We start from the raw sequence: 24,509 nt of genomic DNA, 5'->3' as shown, positions 1-24,509 counted from the left end.
AGAGAATGGGTACATGGCACTGTGCTCTCTTCCACACCCTCCTAGACATTTCCTTGTTCAGGATGATTAAATTGTAACAGACTGACCAGTTACAACAATACCACACCCCTAAAATCAACGTACACTTTTTTACTTAGAGGAAATGCTCTTACTTTATTAGATGACTAACCTTTACAAGTCCTAAACTTTATATTTTAATGAGGCATTCCTTTCAGTAGGGCCAGTGTATTTTTAAAATGACCCTCTTAACATGCTGTGAACAACAAACGTTGTGTATCTACCTAATGCTGCCTTAGAAGACACCAATTCTAGTTTCAAGCTTGACACTGGGACATAGATTTTATAGTGACTTGGCAGCTCATTTAGGTGTTGGTTCATTTTGAAAGGCAAATAGAAATTACGGACATATGGCTTCATGAAGTTGGCAAATATACTTGGGTCTATTTTGCCTCAAATATAAGAAAATACACAAAGACAAGAAAACTACTTTGTGATCACTAGTTAGTCGATAATGACAAGTCTGTGTGATCTGGGTGCTCAACCCACTACTGCACTTATTCCACTTGCAACATACATCAACCATGTAACTCAGCTTTCATAAGGTACTTTGTAAGACATGACTACTATCTGTTTGGGCACTGGCCTCCAGTGTTAATGTCAACTCTCACAAAATTAAGACTTTTTACCAAACTGAAAGCATATGGGCTATTTATTGTCAATGTTCCTGGTTAACTTACAGAACTTGATGGTAAGACCCTATTGTAGAAGATGCCGCATACCTGAGTCAGGACATGGAGAAATCAAACTAGTACTCACCCAGAAGTTTCGTCCCTACTGGCTAGCTTTCATAGTGCTGGGAGGGTACCATAAACACCACCAGAAGAGGAAAGCAGTCATCAAGCTTACCCAGCTATGAATTCTGCAAGCTACAGTGACAACTGGCCTGGCCATTAGCCACACTGGGGCAACGGTGGTATGATGCTATGGGAGAACCCAACCACTTTAGGATTATATTTAAGTCCCACTGCACACGATGAAACCCACATTTGGCACCATTATTGGGGCTAAGAACCTGTGGTTGGACAGGTCATAGACCATAGGAGAGAACATACTCTATTACTCTGCTATATGGTATAGTATTAAACTGACCTCTGATGGCTTATTATTATACCCACGAATGAGCCCACTTTTGTACCCTCATCAGAGAAACTTCTTTTTGCAGTAGATGATGATTATCATAAAAACCCTGCAATTGGTCAAAGTGCGGAGACTAAAACTGAACAATGATCAGCCCTAAATGAGACATCTCACACCGCATCCCCGTTTCCCAAGGTTCATAGATCATTGTGGAAGATGGGGCAGAAAGATTCTAAGAGCCAGGAGCCATGGGTGACCACCAGGAAACAGTGTTTTCTAGGTGCAGTAGGGCATTTTCACACATGAATTCACAGCAGTCAAGACAGTATGCACAAACATTTCACAGGCTCTAGCCAGACAAATCCCAGCATAGAGAGGGAAGGGTGGACACCAAATCCAACCACTAACTTAAGAGCTATTGGCAACATCAGCTGCTGGGAGAGGAAGAGTCAGTTTTCCTTGAGGATGTGGCCCCTGGAAGGTTGATCATGCTTCAGTGAAAGGTCATGCATCTAAGCAGCACAAACCATATTTAATGGGTTTAAAAAACAGACAACCAAGAGTAAAGGGGGTTGGATTTGGGAGGAGTTCAGAGAGAGAGGTGAATATAATCAAGACACATTATATGAAATTCTCAAAGAATTAAAAATGAAGATAAAAAATAAATAAAAACATTTTCCATGAGAAAAAATGAATTTCTCAGTAAGAACAGTTAATAAATTGTCCCATCTTGGCTCAATTGTTCAGACACTTCAGTGGTTACTTAGTAGACACCCAAACAGTAACTAACTTCACTGGTATTTGTGCTGATCTTGTTATATATTAACTGCATAATATTTAACAATCTCTTCAATAATCACTGTACTGTTTACAAAGCTGTACTGTTTGCACTGTTGGGGAAGCTGGCTGGCAGAGAGTGAACAATTCTCTTTAGCACCTATCCGTGCTAGCCAGATCAGAATGACATTTTATTGAGTGCTAGGCATCAAATCCCTTTAGTTCCCCCTAGAGGGTGATCCTCTCAAGACCACTGACATCAGAATTTATCTACTCATCCTTGCTTTCCAACAATCCATGGGTGCATTCTATCTCCCGACTGGGATCTGTCCATCATTCTGCTGCCCTATTTCTCTTACATAACCAACAGCTGGATCGCTGTCCTACTGCTATGTACTACAAAGTGATTTGCTAGACAGAAAAACTGTTACTTGGATCAATATACAAAAATTATTTGTATGCAAGGCAGAGCATGGTGTTACAGGAAAGATATAGTGTTAACACTACTTATCACTGACAGGAATCTTATCAAGATGGGGCCAGAAACCACTTGGTAAACATCATGGCATCTATACCATGACTGATATAGTGAGGACTGTCCTGTTCAGAGAATAGGAAGGGGTTGGTCAAGACAAAGGTAGAATGTTGGTCATGTCGTGAGAGGAATGAGGCATGCTCCAGAAGCAAGATAAACTCTGGCCGGGAGAAGGCTGTTCGGAGCAGGGTGATGAAGAAGCGATGGACGCAATCAAAGCAAGAAGCAGGAAAGTCAGAGAACACAATTGGTGCAAAGGAAGGGTAAGATCTGAGTGATGTGAGCAGTCATAAGGGGAGATCTCAAAGGAAGAATCTAAAGGCTGGGAAGTGGCCTTGAAGGGCACTACATTTGACCAGGTAATATACATGGCAGGGCTAAATGAATATAAATACTAGCAATGGGGACAGAAAGACAAGATTAGGTAGAAGGGATGTTAGAGGGCAGGAGAGAGGAGATACTAGTTGCAGAGGAAGGGATGGAGTCAAAAGCTGACTGCCACTGAAATTCTGGGTGAGCAGGAAAATAAGGGAGACTGTGTGAGGTGGAGCCAGTGTGAAAGAGTGGCACTTCATGCAGCCCTTTACAGTTGAGCTTCTTCTGAGATGGCAAGAGCAAACACACTTTAATGGTACCTAGCATTTCAAGTCAAGAAAGACCAAATGTAAGAATTCTCATGCTGCAATATAATCCTAGACTCTACCTCTGAACTACCACTAGGAGGATCACACTTCAAAGTTCAAATGGGTGAAACCCAAGAGTCACGCAGCAAATTCGGTGACCCACTTGGCCCATACATGTCTCAAGAGCTCCTCTTTCACAGCGTGACTTGTGGTCAGTCTTCTATCTTACTCCATTTTCTTTTTACTCAAGAAATTTTCCAAATTACTGAAAACTCATTCAAACAATTAAAACCACTAGTCATGGCCAAAAGCAAGAACGTGATTACAACCTGGAATGGAGTCTTGGTGGTTTCATCTTGACCTTTCATATATTATTTTATTCTTTCCTACTAGCAATAAATTAATCCATCATAAGTTTCTCCCAGAATAATTTTGTCAGGCTACAAGTCCCTCCACCATTTTTCCTGAGTGAGTCTAAACACAAGATTAAAGCATCTCGTCATGTACTATGATATGATGGGATTCAATGGTGAACCATCCAGAGTATTTTTTGCCCTGTGTACTCTTGCCAGAAATAAGTCCAGTAGCTTCAGCCATCTCGGGTTCCTGGCAATCTTTAAGGCTGAAGGAACCCTTTGCCAAATGACATGTCCAATTTTGCAATGCCACTTCTTAAATGTCACAATTCCCAGCATACCCATGAAAGAGCAAAATGAAGGAACACTCCGGGATCACACCAAGTGCTGCTTCATAACATAAGAGCCAAATGAAAACCCAGAATTTTGCTTGCCAAAGGGCCTCTGAGTCTCGGAGAAAAGCAAGAGTGTTTATGGGAAGGGAAGACCCATGACAAATGCCATAAGATACACAAAAAAAAGACTATAAATACCAAGGCAACTTGAAAACGCCAAGTAAGTCTATTGAAGATAATTTATCTTGCAATTCACCATGGCCTAGGGTTTCTTTATAATACTCACTCAGGGATTACGAATGGAAGTGTACGCCACGCTCTCTATTATCTGACTTTTAGAAATGTCATATCATTATTAGTAATAGTTTGTTAAGTTTCTTGTCCCCAAAATCTGTCCTTTTCCATGTTTTTAAAGACCCTCACCAAGATACAGAAACTATCAGAACCATGTCCGATGGATATTTTTTGTGACTCTCGCCAAAAGTCACCACTAGAATAACACTGAACATATGACTATCAAAGGAAGGAAGACCCTATGATAATGATATCAGACTTTACAACAAACAAAAATTAGCTAAGAATTTAGATGAAAAATAAGGAGAAAAGTGGAACAAATAAATAAGAATCCATAAAAGTTTTAGAAGAAAATATATAATATAAATATAGATCAAGGGAAATAAATGTCTTTATGAATCTGAGAAGCTACTGCTAGGGATAAATCTTTGTCATATTTTAGGTGTTAAAATTCTCTCCTAGTCTATTTCTACCAGCCACTTGTGATATATCTGTTTTATTTCCATGTTGCCATGTGCCATGATTCAAAACACCCTTTCAATCATCCCAAGCCCTGGCAATCACTGAGTCCACCTGCTACAGGCCTTCCACGCTCCTGAGAGATGTGAGAGGGCTGAGCGTCCTGTGGCCTTAGTCTACCGTTCACCCAGCTGACGAATATCCTAAATGGCAAGAAGAACAGGCCAAATAAAGCACCCATGCCTTTAGCCTTTCCCTGGTAGTGGGGCTGGCATCAGGGCCTTGAACATGTTGGGGACGCACTCTGCCACTGAGTTACAACCCTAGCCCTTTATCCTTAGTGCTGACAACTATGATTGACTACTTTGATTACAAAGAGCCCACAGTTCTTCGTGAGTGCGAAGTATTTAGCCTAGTGACATATAATCGATCTTCCTTTTATTAAAAGACTATGGTGACTATTTTACAATATTCTGCATTCCTACTGCAAGCAGAGCATAGCTGTTGAACTGGATGTTGATGTTGAAGAAACTCATGCATGGTTAAGAAGGTTTGCTCAAGAGAATCTGAACGGTGGAGTGTGAGAATGACAGGAAGAAAGTCTAAGAAGTGACAGATGTCACTCGGAAAGACCCTCTTTTGTTAGGTGCTAGAGTTAACTACTTTGATAATGGAGCCACTCTGGGTTTGTGGCAAACTGAAGAATTGCAGAGGGCTAAAGCTCACTTGGCTTCTTCTATCTGTCTTGTTTGCCCTACAAGTATCTCAACCTAGACTCCACCCAAGAGAGTGGCAACCCACAGTGACTCATGTTGAGAGCAAACAAGAATAACTCTCTATGGGAAGAGCTTCAGTGCCAGGCACTGCTTTGTGACAATTGATCTACTGATCTTGGTGCGTGGTCTACCAACAGATTATTGCCCCAATGGGTAGCTTGTCTTCCCTGACAACCAATCTATATATGATGAGAACAGAGATTTTGGAAGGACTGTTCCTTGTACCCAGTCAAGATGATTCCAATTAGAGGTCTTACTCATTATAACACAAAGCCTACAAATTAAGTTTGTAGCAAGTGATGATAATGGTTCCTTATCTTTCCTAACTAGCAACAGAGACTAATTTGGGTCACTAATCCTAAGCTGGGAAGGAAACATGATGGATTCTCTCATGCAACAGCAATAGTCTAGTTGACAAGACCATAAACTCTAGTTAACACCAAATTGGTAGTTGACACTGAGCTACGAGATAGAAAGACTAGGCTGAAGGAGGAACAGGGGTCTACCAGAAATGCAGGCACTTAAGGAAAAGAGTAGTTTCAAATCTCTCAGAGTCAAGCACTGTGTTCTCTATGGCAGTTAGCAATTACATTGAAGAGAAGGATGAGAACACAAGAGTCAGCAAACAGGCCTCAAAGAAAGGAGGGCAGTAGAGCTGTAGATAGAACTCAGTAGAACACAGGCCTACACATAGGCAAGGCCCTGGGTACAGTCCATTAGGACATCCCAAAAAAGATCTTAACTAGGTCTATCGTAGCAGAAGCTAGTAAAGGACATACGCTTGGGAAGACTGCCACATTAACCTCAATTTCAGCCCATCCTGTTTCCTAAACTTTTGTTTTACGTATGCGAATACTTTTTCTGTATGGATGTTATGTCTATCATGTGCTAGTCTGGTACCCGTGGAGGTCAGAACATGCCATCGGAACATAGTTCTGATGTTACAGACAGTTGAGAACCACCATGCGGATGCTTGGAATGAGCCCCAGGTCTTCTGCAAAAAACAGAGAACACTCTCAACTCAGAAATTACCTCTCCAGACCCATTTCATCTTTATTTTCAAGCAGTGTAACAATGAAAAAAAACAAATATGTGAAATGTGTACTTAATGTTCAAAAATCTGAGTTGCTTAACATATGAAAAATGAGACAGTAATTAACAGTAATTAGTCTACCGCATTCATGAACTTCAAATAGTTGTGTGGACTGCGCATAACTTCTCAAATCTCTCCATTCAGAGATTGGTTCAACAATTAACATTATCTTGAAGACAAATAATTGTGGTTGTCTCCAAATCTAGTATATGTATACTAATTTTATGAAGTTCAGGTGAGCATAGCACAGTGGCTCACAGAATGGACTCTGGAGCCACAATGTCTGGAGAAGAGTTCTACATTTATCACTTTCTGGTTGTATGACATGGGAAAATTTTCATCTAATTTCTCTGTAATTCAACTTGCTTGTCTGCAAAATGGAAATAATAATAGTGTCTATGTGATGCCATTCTGATGAAGACCTATGTGATGTTATTATGAAAAATAGAGCATGTTTGTAACTCAGGAGAGTGACTGACACACAGCAATCACTATATTATTTATTTAATGACACTGCAAACATCAGCTTCCTGCAGCAGAATTTATTAAGTTCACCAGTTCACAGGAGGTATGTGGAAAGGAGATAAGAGCTAGGGATCTTGGCCAAGAGCCCAGTTTGAAAGACCATGGGCCTGAGAATAACTGGAGAACTTGGAGCAAAGTTGAAAGTCCTCAGGACTGAGAGGAATGGAAGCTGGAACAGAACAGCCCAAAGGAGAGGGCTGCATGCCCAAACATGAGCAAGAATGGTTTCTGAACAAATGGGAGAACAAAGCTCCTTGAATCTCAAGGGAATGGCTAGGTAGATCAAGGGCACCTGCCTGATCTAGGAGTAAGGGTTTTTCCTGTATCCTTCCTACAAAAAAAAAAAAAAAGAACCCAGTTAACAAAGTGGGTGAGGGAGCCTTCCCGCCTAGAGTTACCAGACTTCCCAAACACAACTTCTGAGTATGAACGAATAAGGCAGGTTAACTTTGGGTCACACGCATCTCAGAACTTATGTTCATTTCTCAGGACAAACAACAAAAAGAGGCTACTCCATAGCCAGGAACCATCTCCAGTCTGCAAAACTACAATTTCATTCTGTAAGCTAATTTTCAATGCATGCCAGGGATATAGATATGAAAGACCTATTTTATTAAACCAAGTATAGGACAGGATCAGAAGATCAGGTGAAAGAGTTGCCTTGGATCACAGCTTGGGCAAGGCCTAAGGTCTCAAGTGTTAGAAATATTTGTCCTATACATGATCAAATATTCATTGAAGTCAGTCCCGCGTATCTATGCCAAGATGAATTTTTGGTTCAAAGGCAAGAAGAATTTTCTAACCAATCTGTGGACAGGACAGATGAAACGGTGGCAATTGGCCTTCTAGACTGCAATCCACAATGAGCCAGTATTTAGAAAAGAAGGTGACTATGGGGGAAAAAAGCTATATTCTCAGGCCTACAGAGATCACCCAAGACTCCTAAAGCTACCCCTTCCCTTCCTTAAACCCGATGGCTCAGCTCATCCCAAGAGAACACAAGGAAAGGGACAGGAACAATGCACAGCTCCTGAGAAGTAGTGCGATGGAGCAGGGGACAGCTGTGGGGTCAGCTTGGAGGAGAGGGCGGACTGCTCTCAGTATCTTCCAAACTCCCATCACCGCTCTAGAGGCAGAGCTAGGGAAGACCCACAGTCATAATGTCTCAACCCTTAATTCCCATTAAGAATGCCTTACCTATTTTCCCTACACTTCCACCAAACAGGGATTCATCGGAGTTAATAATATTCCTCTATAAAATAAAAAGATCATCGGTGAATGGTAGTAAAAGTAGTTAAAAGACATCAAGTCCTCTGGAGTTATCGGTAGTAGTACATAAAAATATTTCAGAACGATAATATTTCTTGGGTGGAAACTCAAGAAGCTGTGCATGATTTTGCAGGTCACAGTAATTGCTCAAGCTTCCAAGTTCCAGACTTCATCAAGTCGGTCTTTATCTACTCAAATACACTATAAAAAGAACACAGCCTAAGAACCCACCCTGTTAGTGTACTCAATTCAACAGGTCTACAGCATATTTACACAGTTATACAGCCATCCACACTATCAACTTTGGAGCATGTTCACTCCCAAAGCGGTCTGGCCTTCTAAGCAGTCCCATCTTCTTTCTCCCCACCACCAGCACCCTCCCCACCCTAGGCCAGCCCCTCACAACAACAAGCCTCCTTCCTGCCTCTATGGAGTTGCCTATTTCAGACATTTTATATAAATGGAATCATATAATACATAGTTTTATGTCAACTTGGCACAATCTAAAGACATCTGAGAGGAGGAAACCTCAATTGAAAAAATGCCCCCATAATTTCTGACTAGGGCATTTTCTTAAATAATGTTTGATGGGGAAGGGCTCAGCCCACTGTGGGTGGTACCATTCCTGGGCTGGTGGTCCTGGGTTCTGTAAGAGAGCAGGCTAAGCAAGCCAGTAAGCAGCAGCCCTCCATGGCCTCTGCATCAGCTTCTGCCTCCAGGATCCAGTCCTGCTTGAGTTCCTGCTCTCACTACCTTTGATGATGAACCGTGAGCTAAATGAACCCTTTCCTCCACAAGTTGCTTTTGGTCATGGTGTTTCATCACAACCATAATGACCCTAACTAGGACAAGTGGTATTCTGTGTCTGGTATCATTCACTGTTTTTCTTCCCTTAGGTATTTTCAAGGATGTTAAACATCAGTTACTACTTTGTTTCCCAGTTGAATGCTACACTCCAGTGTCCAGACGCACAATGAACTGTTCATCCAGGTATTAGAGGGGACATGCGAGTCATCTCTACTTTTTGGCCAGTGTAAGTAACTCTGTCTTGAAACAAAACACAACAAAACCCCCAAAATCTAATTAAACAAAAAGAGGCCATGAAATCGAGAAGGAGTTTGGGGTATCAACATGGGAGGGGCTGCAGCAAAGAGAGGGAGATACTACATATTTTAGTTTTTAAAAGACAAAAGGTAGCTTATTATATATTCTACTCTTTACCTTGCTATTTCTACTTATTCTGTTGGAATTTATATTTAGAGAAATGTCCATGTCAATACGTAATGAGCTTTCCCATTTTTCATATGTATATAGTATGTAGCCATGTGGAGATAGATAGATAGAGATATGGATATAGATATAGATGAGTCCATTATTTAGAGTTATGGATTTCTAGTGTTTTCATTTTATTTATTCATTCATTTATTTATTTATATCAATCCCAGTTGCCTCTCCCTCCTCTCCTCCCACTCCTCCTACCTTCCACCTACCCCATTCCCTGTGTGCTCCTCAGAGAGGGTAAGGCCTCCCCTGGAGAGTCTGTCCTATAACCTCGTTGAGGCAGGACCAAGACCCCCCCCCCCACCATGCCTAGGCTGAGCAAGGTATCTCTCCATAGGGAATGGGCTCCTCTAGGGTTTTCTTATGACAAACAGTGCTGTAAGAAAGATGGAGTGTACCAACTGAAAATGTAGTGAGTCAAGAAGAGCTGGCTGAACTAAATGGATGGGAGTTTTAATCACAAAGAAAGGAAGAGATGAGCCAGGCAGTGGTGACGCACGCTTCTAAACCCAGCACTCAGGAGGCAGAGGCAAGTGGATCTCGTGAGTTTGAGTCCAGCCTGGTCTACAAAGTTCCAAGACAGCTAGGACTTCATAGAAAAACCATTTCAAAAAAAAAACAAGAGAAAAAAGTAATAGAAGAAAAAAAGACAAGCAAATGGAAATTTCAAAGGGATCAAGTAGCTCCCAAAACCTAGTGACTTGGCAGATTATTTTTTGCATACAGAGAAGATGCCGTCTAAAAATCTTATGCCAACTATGCTGCGATCACCTTTAGCTAGTAAGCCATCCAGAGAGTAAGTAGCTTTTGATCCCAAGTCTGCATTCTTTACAGTAAATCAAAGGGCCTTGCCTTTGCTTTTAAATGAATTTAAAATATCCAACTTAGTAAAACACATTACTAAGCATGTACACATCACATATTCATGCAGAGCCACACCAGGAGAGATTAGTGGCAACTAACATCTACTTCTCAATTAAGAGGGTGCCTTGGTGTTCATTAAGTCTTTAGGCTGAAAACCTCTAAAGTACTTGGCTTCCAAATGTTCATGTTGTTTTCTTTATCTATTAAAAAAAAAAAAAAAGGAAAGGAGGCCTCCCAACTGGGGATTAAAATGTGAGCAACCTGAGCTGGGCACAAGCCTTCTGGGATGAGACTGGAGACATGTCACTGATGCATACGACCAAGAAAGTGCACAACTCTGAGTCACAGGTCTGACCTTAACCTGCATGCTGGGAAAACAGAGTAGCAGCCCTGCTCATTATGTAAGTCTGTCATGGAATCTTCAACTACATCTACCTCAGAAACTTTTCAATTCAGCCTGCAATTGTTTCTGCTTCAAAGCCCAAGAGTACCTTGACTCCTAGAGCCTCAACGTTCAACCCTTTCTGAAACAGGCACTGGCTTTTTAAAAGGTCACAGAAGAACTGAAAGAAGGATGGAAGGTCCGTGACTGTCTGTGACTGATGAACCCGTTTCTACAGATCCGCAAGGCAAGGAAATGTCACCAGTCCCTTCACTCCAATTTCACTGCAAACATTACAAAAAATTAACTGTGGGTGCAAGAGAAGGATTGATGTTTATAAATCAGCAGAAGCAAAATTGGGATGTTTTTGATCAAACACCAGCTCCTCAAGGCTCAGAGATCTATAAGTGGAGGTAGAAAGGTTGTGAGAGTCAGAGATAGTGGGAGACTCTGAGGGAACTCTTTTAAAAGCACACACGCTATTTTTTTGCTAGGCGCTGATGTGGAGCGTTGTAGCAAACCAGGACTATGAAAATACAGGAAAACCTAATTACTCTTATTTCCCTCCAAAGTAGCCCCCCATTTAATGCCACAAATACATACTTAAGCTTATATAAATACATACTTACACTTATATAAATTACCATTTTGGGCCAGGAACTGTATAGGGAAGACATGAATTCAGGAATGTAAAATAAGGTATTTAATTTCCAATCTCTTTGAACAAGTTCACAAATCATATAAGCAAAGGCTGAGGGTACACACCTATAAATCGAGCACTTGGGAGCCAGAGGCAGGACTGTTACCACAATTTCAAGGATAGCTTAGTATATAGAGCAAGTAACAGGCAAGCTCAGACAACCTCCCAAGACTGTCTCAAAAACCAAACAAAAAAATCAGTTTAAATTTTAGTACAATTAGATTGAGATAACAAGGTTGAACTTAAATTCATTTTAAGTTTTTATTTAACAACATAAGAGTAATGAGCTTTTTTTCTGGCTTTAGTGTGTTGTACCTAGAGGAGAGACTCCAGTCTTGAAATCAATTTCTCTGCAAATGTGATGGTCAAACTACCAAGTTATTTACCAGAAAACTAATTTTCTTTCATAGATGGAAATGGTGATATTGATGGCTGTACTGCTTTTCCTGTATAATTATTTGAGCAAATGGTATGTGCTCAGTATTGTGTATCTAATATCAATACATAAGTTAATTAGGCTTTGTTCTAAGTAGATATTCTCATTTTGCACATGACTCACGTGTATCACATGGCAGAAACACTTGAGGTAGATCATTATGAAAAAAAAAAAACAAGATCTGAAGGAGTTTATGCTATCTCAGGATGCTGAACACAAGCTTCTCTTTGAGCTCATTGGGGAAATGTTGGAGTATGATCCAGCCAAGAGGATTACCCTCAGGGAAGCCTTAAAGCGCCCTTTCTTTTACTCCCTTAGAAAACACACATAGCATCTAGAGTGCTCTGAAAGAGACCTTACAGACTGCATCAGTCCAGTTTGAAATACTAAGTTATTTTGTATAGCTTTGAACATTTCTTAAGTTTTTTCATTGTTTATATGATCTATTAAATACATGGCCAAGCCAAATAACAAGCATCTTTCAGTAATTATAGAATGACTAATTTGGAACAAACTTTGTGCTTATGAATTTAAAAAAAAAAAGACCAAGAATATCTGTGGTAAGAATCCTCTCCCTCATGCTGGCCCAAAATTTCAAGTCCATTGGATTTAAAAATAGTAATCTAGTTTTTTTCAGTTTCACACAGAGTTGAACTACTTCAATCCTCTTGTACTTAGATAGCATCTGAGACTTTGCAAAGACCCAAGTAGCTGGGAACAAATGTATAGAGGCAAGCTCACACAATTTTGGTTCTTCGCTTTGATGTACAAATCAAAGCGCTCTCCTCTACATACTTGCATAGGGTATTTTTAGCTGCTCTAAGTAATTGACATGCTCCATCCTTCATTCTTTACAAAGAATATAACTTGGAAAGACTTCAACAAGTGAAGAAGTGTAACTAAAGTTAGTTGTAAGACTTTTATTTGGGGGAAGAGGCAATAAGAAAAGGAACACTTCTGTTCTCTGTTTAAAAGGACTAGAGCTTTAGCAACGACTTGAAGAAGTGATTAATCCCTCTGTAACACAGCCAGGACGGGGTTTATTTTCCTACTGTTATGATGGTAACTTAGAACACACAGAACAACAATATCAAATATCAATTCCCTCCAGAGATGTAACTTTCTAAATGTAGTAATTCGTAATTTGTCAAGATTGTCATTAGGCACACAAACAGACACTCACTACCCAGCAATATGAACTTCTGTGCCACCTTCTATGTTAAATCCTCAGATGCTAGCAAATGTAAACCAGGTCCTCTTTTAATGGAACAGCATTACAGGTGTTACAGATGGATGAACCGAGACATTAGATTAAGTACCTTGCCTTAAGAGAAGTGGGTGAGGTCAAACTAAGAATAGAAGCCCAAGTATTGTCACCTGTTGTAAGCATAAATCCAGAACCCTTACCATCTTCCTACAAGCCCAAATCACATAGTGTAATCAAGTTTTAAATACTTTAAACATGTCTTATAGTTCATATCATTATCTTCTCAACTCATTTATAGAAATATGGTACTGTAATAACTACAGAATACAAAGAATTTCTATGCAACCTTTTATTGGTAAAAATAAATCTGATTTGAAAGCTTAATGTACATACCTAAATTCTAATGAAATCTTTCATACATTTGACCTATTACAGAAACTAGATATAGGCTAAAACTCAACTCTTACACTATATATAGTAAATCAGTTTTATTATGGGTGCTTATGAAGCCATCACAGGACAAGTCGGTCACATTCTGAGATCAAAGGGCAAGTCAGTGGTAGATGAATCAAACATGCTGCAACCTAATAGTCTCTCTCAAGACCAAAGTACACATAATCCCACCAAGCCAATGAGTTTTTACATGCAGCAAAGGGTTATGTGTCTGTTTGAGGCAGTTGGTCAAGTTTATATAGATCTTTATGTATAATTCTTTTAAAATCATACTCTCCCGACACAACAGAAGCCTATTTTTCAACCCAAGCAACAGCAGTCGAAACCAAAGAGGAAAGCAGAGGATTAACCCATACAGGAGGTAGGGGAAAACTACTTAGAAATGCTTTTAAGGGTCTTCCTGCCAGTTCCCTCAAGAGCGCTAGTGAAGACTTCCAGAAGGAAGCATGCCCAGTCAGTCCTATGGGCCAATTGGGGGATGGAATGAGGGACCTACACAGCTTTGGAAGAATAAAGGAAGAGCTCTCTGCATAACAGGTACAAAACGCCATGCATCAAAACCTTCCATGTCCTTCCCGCACGCTCTGCTCAAACTGTAGCAAGTGTTGTTTTAATAATTTGCACTTAACACTTTGACTTTAAGACCAGGGCTTGGGATTGAATCCAGCACACACCAATCTAGCTGCTCTCCTACCTTGCAAATGCAACAGGGACGGTGGGAAGGATCAACATCTGATGACAACAGCTCTTTTAAGGATGATCTTACCTCTCTATAAGAAGTTTTCTAGCTTCTAACTGGTGAAAATGAAACTTGTAAGCATATCCTGCTTCAATGAGAAGTCCGCAGAGTCCAGATCACAGAATGAGTTTCAGTTTTAAAATGAGCCAGTGGGGTTTTTATCAACTCTATGCCAGAATTCCAGAAAAACTATTACTTTTAAAAGTAAAGTTGAGGAATTTGTTTTATTTCATGGCATGCTATGCTAGTTTAGGCACCTTAGTGCAGTGTTCAAAAAGCTAGACTTTGCGTGTATAAAATATCTGAAGTTAACTGCTGAAGAAATCCACTAGCTTTACATTAAACTATAGCCCCCAAGTAAAACAGACTGGCCTATAGACATACACAATATAAACAAGCAGAACACACTGTTGTTACTGGCAGACTACAGATGAAAAATATACAAAATGTTCGCAATCAAATGTTGGGAGAGGTTTATGGTTATATGGTTCTCGGGATGCAGTTCGTAGAGTACTTGCCTCCCAGGCACAAGGTCCTGAATCCAATGCCCAGCACAGCCTAAAACTGCATGTATTGGCACACACCTGTAAACCCAGGACTGGGCAGGGCAAGGCAGGAAGACCAGAAGTTCAAGGTCATCCTTAACTCTTAACTGCATAGTAAGGTGAAAGCAAGACTGCGCTATGAGACCTGGCTGTGGGAGAAAGGTGAAAACTTGAACGCAAGTCCGCACAAGCAGACGGTGGCTTCCAAACGGTATTTCAGACCGTGGGCGAGTCATGCCATGTGGAATGGAAGGAAGGGAGTGAGTGCCACTGCCTCTAAAGGAAAGGACTCTGCCAAACTCATCGGAACCTTCTACTGGCACAATTGGGAAATCCCTAAAAATCTCATACTGAACAGCAGTGCTGCAAATATGCAGATTCAAACTTTTAATAAAGTTTCCTAATCCATTCATAGCCCCATCTGAGGGACGATGCTGGAGCCAGCCTCCAACCTCTTAACTGTATATCCCTCTTTATGGCTGTTTCAAATTTAAAGTGTAGACTCATCCTTTCCCAGATGCCTGACGGCACTAGAAAAGACTAAATATAACAGATGGGTAAGTGCTCACTGTAACTGGAAACCCAAATGTAACAGCAGATCTCACAGGCCAATACCTTAACACCAATGGCTTTAGTGTAATGGCCTTTCTGAAGACCTTTTTGTCTTTACTCTCCCAGCAGAAATGCTACACTGACATTGATGGATGACTAATAAGTGCTAGTCAAAAATTTTTTTAGGCTGACATTAATAACCTTTACTTACTTTATTTTCAAGTCGATCAGTAAGTGTTCCTTCAGAATGCTAAAACAGTATAAAACACAGTCGGATGTGTCTGTTGTTTTAAGGTTTTTAAAATAATACAATGTTCAAAATGTAACTCAACTATTGGTCTAATCTCTAAAACACTTCTGTAAATTTCAAAGTCCTATGAACTATAATGTAAACATCATCAAACTAGAATGACTTTCTCTACTCTTAGTACTTATTAAATCCATGGAGTTTAGGTACCATAAACCCAACCACACTGCAGACTTCATACAAAAAGTGATGCCACACTAGAAAAAAAAAAACCAACTTCCTCATTTGACTTCCTGCCTCAATATCTAACTCTAGCTCCTGCCCCCAACCCATACATTATGGTACCTAAGACTAACATTGTGTGCTACTCTCCTCAGTACCAACTGTCTGATTTCAAATGAAATCATTCACATGAAAAGAACCCTAACTGAATTTCCTAGGCCGGCCTTCCAAGACTCATTAGCACAAAAAAAAAAAAAAAAAAAAAACCCGAAATCATGAAACATGGTGGGAAAGAGAACAGTATCTGTGTCTGTATACTTGCTGGAGAAATAAAATCCCTAGAATCTGAAAATTGTGCATATTTCCACTCCAGTTAGTACCTCTTCTTAGTCACCACCAAAATAAACACCAAGATTTGAGCCAAGTCTGAGAGCATCATTAAAATGTCAAAATTGAAGCCATGGAATAAAATCTACGACAGTTTGTTTAAGGTTAAATCATCCAAAAATTTAAGTCAGATGATAAGTCAAATGTAGTAAAAGGTTTAATTATAGGATCCAGGTGATATGAAGCAGCGTTCACTGATGGAATGCTCAAGTTTCCTCTCTGAAGAACCTAATAAAATCAATGGGGCAGTGCTATGTTACAATGAGAAAGAAAAGACTGTTTCATGCAACAGAAAGCTACAATGGCATCAATAATGTGGCTACTGAAGGAAAAGGGAGTGAAACAAAGATCCTGAGACTTTTCTGTGTGATACCAGGTAACGCCATCATTAGTAAGTGATATAAAGCCTTTTGTTGAGTTTGTCACTAGACAATGTCTACCAAACCCCTGGCACTAGATAATAAATGATGTAGAGAAACTAAAGAATTACCAGGGCTGGTGTTCCCTGGGAATTTCCAGTTTCCTGTGGAAAGGTGAATGCAATCTAAGATGGTAAATCTCAATAAAATCCTTTACTCTTTATGATTTAAATAGTTTCAGTGGGAGAAAGGGGAAACAGAGAGGGGGCTAATAGGTCAAGAATCTGTAGAGTTTTATAAAGATTGACGCAGTACAGAAGATAGGGCTGGGAACACACTTTGGGTTTAAAAACACTGGAGCATTTTGTACTGTCTCCCAGTTCAACCTGTCATGTGAGCCACTGCAAGGGGTGGAATACATCATCTCCACTTAGTCTGCAGTTGAAGCATTAAAAGGAGCTAAGGACACCATTGTACAGGTGGCTGGAGAGATGGCTCAGCAGTTAGGAACACTGGCTGGTCTTCCAGAAGTCCTGAGTTAAATTCCCAGCACCCACATGGCAGCTCACAACTATCTATAACTCAGTCCCAGGGAATCTGATGCCCTCTTCTGGCCTTTGCGGGCACAAGATACACAGACATACATGCAGGCAAAATAGCACAACTAAGAATAGCCATCACACCCCAAACAATTTAAAAAAGGCAAAATGGGTTATAAATCTCCTAAGCAATATACACTAGTAATTGTGTATGTAAATGCTCACCATAGTTCACAAAAGCTCTACTGGTTCCAGGAAAGAAACCCATGGAATACTTTCAGCAATTATTTTTCCAAGTCTTGAATAATGTACAGAACTAGTTATATCCCACATACAACACTCATGATTTAAGAGATGCCCACGAAACTCGATGACGACCACAAATAAACACTAAACTACCTATGTACCGTAGCTTTTCTCTTCAGGTAAAGAACAGTTTAAGAAACTATCTAGCCAAGAGCTGGATATCCTCAGTGAGAGATGGTCTATGCCTGGCAAACAGGACAAGAGAATGTGGCTACTCTTCTAAACGTATTCTATAGAGATCATCCACGTCTCCTTAAATTGGCTTCATTCTTAGTGCTGTTTTAAGCAGAGATGAAATACTACCAATGCAAGAAGTAATGAAATACATAAGTTATAGCAATTATCAGCATAGTACACTGGGCTTTCACCATGTGACATAAAGCTGATAGGCTAATGATAATGAAGATGGCAAAGTATTGTTCATTTTTAGTGTTACTGAGGGTTTCTGGCCTCAATCTGTGATTTCCCTAAAAGCTTTACCTCAGATACATTTCTCATATGGCCAGGATGACATTTATAAGGTGCACCTATGAACTTGACCTAATACGGTTACTAAGTTCATACTTGTTTCTAAGGCAAGTGAGTCAAGTTTTCAAAAGCAGAAACTAGGGAGTATCCAACATTCATCTCACAAGTGTGGATCTTTCCAAGCCTGCATCTGCTGCTGCTTCTCAAGGCTTTGGCCTATTAATAGAAGAGGTGGTGACAGACAGGCAAGGTCTTAAAACAACTTCCACGTCTTGGAGGCTTTCTGATATCTCAGATGAAGTTTTTGTTTTTACCAATATGTGTTGGACCTGAGTTAAACTTGATAAATCTGAACTCTATTATTTTATGCTTGCAGAGCAAGGTCAGAAGAACATAGGCTGCTTCCCTTGCTACAGCCCTTGCTGCAAACCTTATAAATCATTTTCTGATTCCTGTGTTTGGGTTTAAAAAAAAATAAACTCAAGTGAGTTTGTTCTTAGAGAAGGTGAAAGGACCTAAAATAGACATTTTTCATGAGTAGAACTGTTAACACATTATGTACTAGACATACAGTAATATACTCTGGCTTTATTTTGGATAAATTATTGCATTTCCCGACACTGGAATGCCTCTGAGGTGCCCCGCAACCATATAAGAGAGACTGGAAAGCACTGTATGATATCTAAAACAACTGAGGTCCAACATGGTTTGACTCTAGCTTCCTCAGACAGACACTACGTCTATTCACATGAGTGAGGTACAGAAGAAACGATGGATTCGAATGTCGGTACCCAAAGATGACTTCTATGGGAATTCTGGTCAAACTAAACCTTTCTTGCGGCGTCTATGGTGTAGTTCAACACATTTAAACTCTGAGATATAGTCTAAGCATTTATGAACATGTAAATTTATAATCCTATAATGAGTAATAAATAATTTTAAAAATAAAGTATGTTCTGTATAATCAATGTTCCCTTTGGCTTAGTATCCTTACAATAAGCTCTCTAATAATACGTTCACAAGAATAGTTCATTCATAATAACTATTTCACCAAAAAGAAAATTACTCTTTGGACACCAGTAGTACTGAATACGTATGTGTGCTGTTGAGTGTGGTGTGTACTCTGACTGAGGACTGTAAAGATCAAAGATTCTGGGGGCTGAAGAGATGGCCAGCAGTTAAAAGCACTGGCTGCTCTTGAGGACCTGCCTTCAATTCCCAGCATTCACACGGCAACTCAGACTGTAACACTACTTCCAGAGGCTCGCATTCCCTTTTCTGGTTTCTGCGGACACCAAGCAAACACATGTACATGTACGCACATGCATGCGTACACACACACCACAGAGGGGAAGCAAGCACTCATCCACATAAGGCATTCTTTAAAAAAAAAAACACAATTTTTAAATTGAAAAAAAATGAAGGACTCTAGAGAGACCACCTTTGAGAGTCCGGTTAAAAGTCCTTCTGTAAGTGAAGCGCATTTCTTTCCTCAAGTGAAAATGAATTCCTTTTCAGTAAAAGGCTGGGAAAAGTTAGGAGATGTTACAGAAGGTCAAAATTAAGTCCATTAAATCTCAGACTCAGATTTAGTCACCATAGAGACAGGGGAGATAAATAAACCAGTAACCTTAACAAACATGCTGCACCTTTGCCAGACGGATCTGACTTACCATTATTTGTATTGAAGTATCTTTTAGTCCAAACATAACCAACTGTGAAGACTCCAAAACCAAACAGAACTGGACCCAAAAGAAATATGAATTGCTCATGCAAGCAAAGGGCAAGCAAGAGAGTCAAGAGTTCCCCTCCCCAGCAATGTGCTCTCCAGTCCCCTTGAAAAACGCCTGCAACATGAAGCTCTAGAGGCAATGACATGTGGGGAAAATATGTGGTGCCAAAGCCAGAGGAAACCATATCAAAAAAGAAAAACAGACATGAAGTAACTGACCTAATTAAAAAGCAAACAAGTTCATGTGAAACAGAGAGCATGGCAGAAGGGAAGGGGCACTGGCAAGGACCATTAGCCATAAAGTGAATTTTGCAGGCTTCTGCAAAGGAATGGAGATGATGAGCTAGATATCCATCACCCTCTGGTTAGAACATAATGAAGATTCTTCTTCAGGGTATACTGGACCTTTAGACATGAAGACTCATCCCCTGCCTGGTACTGGTCTACATCATGAAGCTCTAAAACACAGTATGTGTTCTTGGTCATGGTGGTCACCAAGAACACAGAAGAAGAAAAGAGATACAGGAATTTGAGCTAATGGGATAAAAATACACAAGGAAGACTTGTACCATTGGAATTCTGTGTTTAAGTTCTAGCCAGGGCCAAAAGGACATTTCATGGTCATTTACTTACTGTATGGTAGCAGGAATAACCAACCTATGAGTTTGTTTCAATCAGTTACCTACTGTGTGATAAACAGGAATATTCCATGATTCTTAACCCTGAAGTACAAGCTTATATTAAAATAAACAAGCATCATAAAACAGCAATAAAATGGTACTTACATTCATCCACATGCCCTCCAGTTCTTGTCTGTACATCCATATCACATAGTAGTTATAACCACGATACGTGTGTGTGCATGCACACATACATACATACATACAAACATACATACATACACACACAATTTGCAGCCTGTACCATAGCAAGCTTTTGTTAGCTATATTCTTCCGTGTTAATAAGCAAACATCAAAACCTAAATTTTTAAGAAATTCATAGCATTCCACTACAGATTCATCAAAATTTACTTAACCAGAAGTTTTTGTTGAGCGTTAGGCCTGCAATCCCAGCTACTTGAGAATAAGGCAGGAGGATCGCAAGTTCAAGGCCTGCCTGGGCTACAGAGTGAGTGCCAAGACCAGTGTGGGCAATTTGTTGAGACTGTCTCAAAATAAAGCAAAGAGAAAGGCTGTAGAGTGCTTGCCTAGCATGCCCAGAGCCCCAGGTTCAATGACTAATGTTGAAAAAGATGTACCTGTTGAAGAAATGAGTCACCTTTCTAATGCTGGACAATTAAATTTGTTCTAATTGTTTATTCTTACAGGTAACACTGTGATGGATACCTAAACATGGGTCATTTTTCTCCTTTTCTAGGGATAATCTGCTTAGAATACCCTTCCTCAAACAGGATTACAAGATTCAAAGCTACTAATATTTGACTCCTGCCATTTACAAGTTAGTTTGTGTTACTTCTTTCTCTTGTTTTAAGGGTGAACCTGAGCTTGGTTAGCGTTTCAATTGTTTGTCTTTAAATTTCACTAAGGCTAGTTGGGTTTTCATGTTATCTACTCACTTTGTGATATAATGTGAATGAATGGCTTTTAGCCATCTACCTCCTGATGAGTTCGTTCAGCCGGCAGTTCTGGAACATGTACCTCATGACAGGCCTATGAAGACCTCACTACCTGCACGACTTCTGTACGTAATATAGAAATTATCTTTTCCTATGTGCAGCAATTTTCTGGGCATGATTTCCTCTTTGTTAAAATTATACCATTTCACAGTAGAGACGGAGGTATATGAATCTGCTGGTCTATCTTCTTTTCTGACTTTTCTACCTCGTTACAGCTTACATGGTAATTTCACACCTACAGACTTGATAATTAGCCTATTTCCTGTGGTCTTTGTTCAAAGTATTCCAAAAGTCAAATAAATATGTTCTCGGATAATTAAAGTTCCTATCCATAATTCATAATTCTTCTGCTCTAACATAAGTAACATTTTTACTAGAAGTATATAATTTGAATAAAAACTTACACAAGTTTTCTTTATCCTCTACATGTGATATGTTGTATTGAAACTAGTTGTGTTTTTAAACTACCTTGCTGCAATCAGAAGGGACCTCGGGTGTAGCTGAGAAAGACTGACCCGAGGCCAGCCTTTGTAAGAGGATACTGCTCGCCCTCTCTTGAGCCAAAGGAACAACAATGGATCTGCATGAGGCTTTTCATCTCTGGGTCGCTTTAGAGTAAAACCCTTTTGTGACTGAGAGCAGTGGAGGCCTGGACAAGCAGCAGTGTGACAAGCAGGATCTCCAGTCCTATGTCACAATGTGCACTTTCAAGTTTGAGAAGCCCTGAGAGAGACCACAGGAATCTTCCAGAATAAGATTTTTTTAAAAAAAAAAAAAAAAGTACTCATGTGTTTTGATGCTCCTTTTAATCAGGTACCACCAGATTAGGGTTCACCTGCCACCCGTTTAAAGCACCTCCTTAAAATGAATATGGATGGCTCAGGCCAGAAAAATAAGCCAAATGATCTGCAAGAAAGGACTGTCTGAACTTTGCACCCACAATGTTATCTTGAAGTGAAGTTGAAAAGCCAAATGCCTATGTGAGCAAGATGTTCTAGTGTGCCAACGGGCCCCTACCGTTTGTGTCCCGAAGACTGCAGAGAGAGCTGTGGCAAGTCTCGCAGCCTGTGCTCTCCCGAAAGGAACAGCATCAATTTGGCTGCAGCCTATTGTAGCCAAATGGGAACGTAGGCTTGGTGGTGCCAAAACTTCTGCTATTTCAAGAGATGGCAATGTGGATGTTTAAGAGTGTGAAAGCTCTCGATTTTTCAAGGCTGGCAAGGCACTCGCATTTTCAAAGAACACCTCTGTCTGCCAGATCCAGCCTAACAGTGTGAGACTAGAGCTCTAGATGGAAGAGTTCTCAACACTTTAAGCCTGTGTAATCCATCTGTGCTGATTTGTACGCTGACTATGTGGGCTCCAATAAGAGAAATCACATCAAAATCAATGGCACACATCAAATCACTATGACTACTGTCTTCGAAATTTTTGTTTGGTGAATATTTAAAAAAAAACCCTGCCAGATCAATAATGAAAATAACCATATGGCAGTTATACAAATATTTCTTAAATGTGAAATGTATCCAATTCATTAACAATATTATCATTTCCACAGTACGAATTAAAGTACTTTATTTAGCCCAGCTCATGTGTCTGCTACAAGTACGTTGTGAGGGTTAGAAAAATGGCTGGGTGGCTAAGCTGCTTTTCTAAAGGACCCAAGTTTGATTAGCACTCACAAGGGATTGCAAATCAAGTTATAGGGAATCCAGCAACCCCTTCTGGTCTCCTCAGGGACTGCATAGACATATATGCAGGCAAAACACCCAACGCATAGAATTTTTGTCTTTAGAATTTTTCATAAAAGAATTATGTTGTGTTCAACTGTATTCCAAATAATTCTGTAAACTGAAGGCAGACAAACGGAGTAATGTCAAGCCCTAGAATTGCAAATTTTGGGGAAGATAGATGCTGTAAAAATCTTAAAAAGGGAAACATCATTTTAAAATTTAACCATCCTCCTATGGATGAAAACTCCATTTTCCTGAATGATTTAACTTTCTCCCCACCAAAAAAAAAGAAAAAAATAAAAAAAAGTAGGGTGTGAAATGCAGAGTTTCCATTTAGTTCTAGACACAGCTGTATCTGCAGCCAGTATCACCCACATTTTTGCTCATACCTGCTTACTATGGAAGTAGCAGAAACTGCAGGCATTTTCAGTCTTCTTACGGTAAAGGGAAAATAAACTAGGTATGCCCTACACCTAAGGTATATTGCCTCTAAAATGCTTGGCACACAGTGGAGCTCAGCAGATTAATGAAGAACAAGATTCAGCAGTATAACCCTGCATGTTTCTGTAATGTTAAAAAAAATATGGGAAAAAGGGACTTTAGCAGGTTTACCTATGTAGAGAAGGCACCAGCAGAGTGACCTTTTCATGTAGAAAACTGGAAACCCCAACAAGTACAGGGCTTGAAAATACCACATCTCTCCTATAAATACAGAGACTGGGGGACGAAATGAAGCACTCATTTTTTGCCTTGTACCTGAAGTAGATCTCTCTCAGATGTCCCTCCAATTATTTTCAAAGATGAATGTCCCTTCTCTCAAGGGAAGAAATAAGGAAGCCTGAATTACCACAGAGCATAAATCAGTCACCGGCTAAAGGAAGCAGAGGATATCTAGCCAATGTATGCCAACAGTAAAAAGTCCGGACCGTATGGCTACATGCACCACGTTCATGGTGCATGGCTGTTTTTGAACTTGAGGGCAAACTAGAAAAAGCATGTTGGCTCACGTTATGGTGACCCAGCAGAAACACTCTTCGGTGGTGTTAGCACTGGGTTCTTACAGTGACTTTCCGCCTCCCACCCAGGACAGAAAGCTTCCTGGGCTTGAAGCACTGGGCTGGCACAAACCACCAGGTTTCCAGCCACCACCAGGAGTCCTCTTCCACTCATCCCAGAGTTTGCTCTCAGCAGCTTTCCTGCTCCCTGCTGTTCACACTCCAACATGGGCTGCTCTTTCTTTTCAAGTTCGGTGGTGCCTGCCACACTCACTTTTAAGTTCTCAAATTCAAAGCAAATGAGGTTTGAATTCCCCAGAGAGCTAATATTTAGGGTAAGCAGTGATACTGGTTGGGCCAACTAAAATAAACCTTCTTAAACTTCTCAAACAAACAAAGCTCTTTGTATAATGCCACAAACTGGAAAAGTTAGAGATCAGCATAAGAATCTGTAGCAATTAGTAGCTCTTACCTCACACAGGATGTGTTCTGGAAGGGCTGGGCACAGCTACTGGTTGCCTAAATTGGAAAAAAAAATTAACAAAAT

The 24,509-nt window shown here is 40.1% G+C and overlaps 1 protein-coding gene across 5 annotated transcripts in view; it reads right to left on the bottom strand.

The window, feature by feature from the left end:
• Fhl1 (four and a half LIM domains 1) overlaps positions 1–24,509 on the bottom strand; it is a 61,135-nt gene that overhangs the window by 16,052 nt on the left and 20,574 nt on the right. For all 5 annotated transcript variants that reach the window (XM_038316188.1, XM_038316192.1, XM_038316190.1 and 2 more), the window contains one exon: positions 24,435–24,481. The gene's annotated coding sequence lies outside the window, so the exon portion shown is untranslated. The remainder of the gene's footprint in view (positions 1–24,434; positions 24,482–24,509) is intronic.

Source organism: Arvicola amphibius, chromosome X, assembly GCF_903992535.2.
Source record: "Arvicola amphibius chromosome X, mArvAmp1.2, whole genome shotgun sequence".
Taxonomy (NCBI): domain Eukaryota; kingdom Metazoa; phylum Chordata; class Mammalia; order Rodentia; family Cricetidae; genus Arvicola; species Arvicola amphibius.
This window is presented reverse-complemented; position numbering and strand designations above follow the sequence as displayed.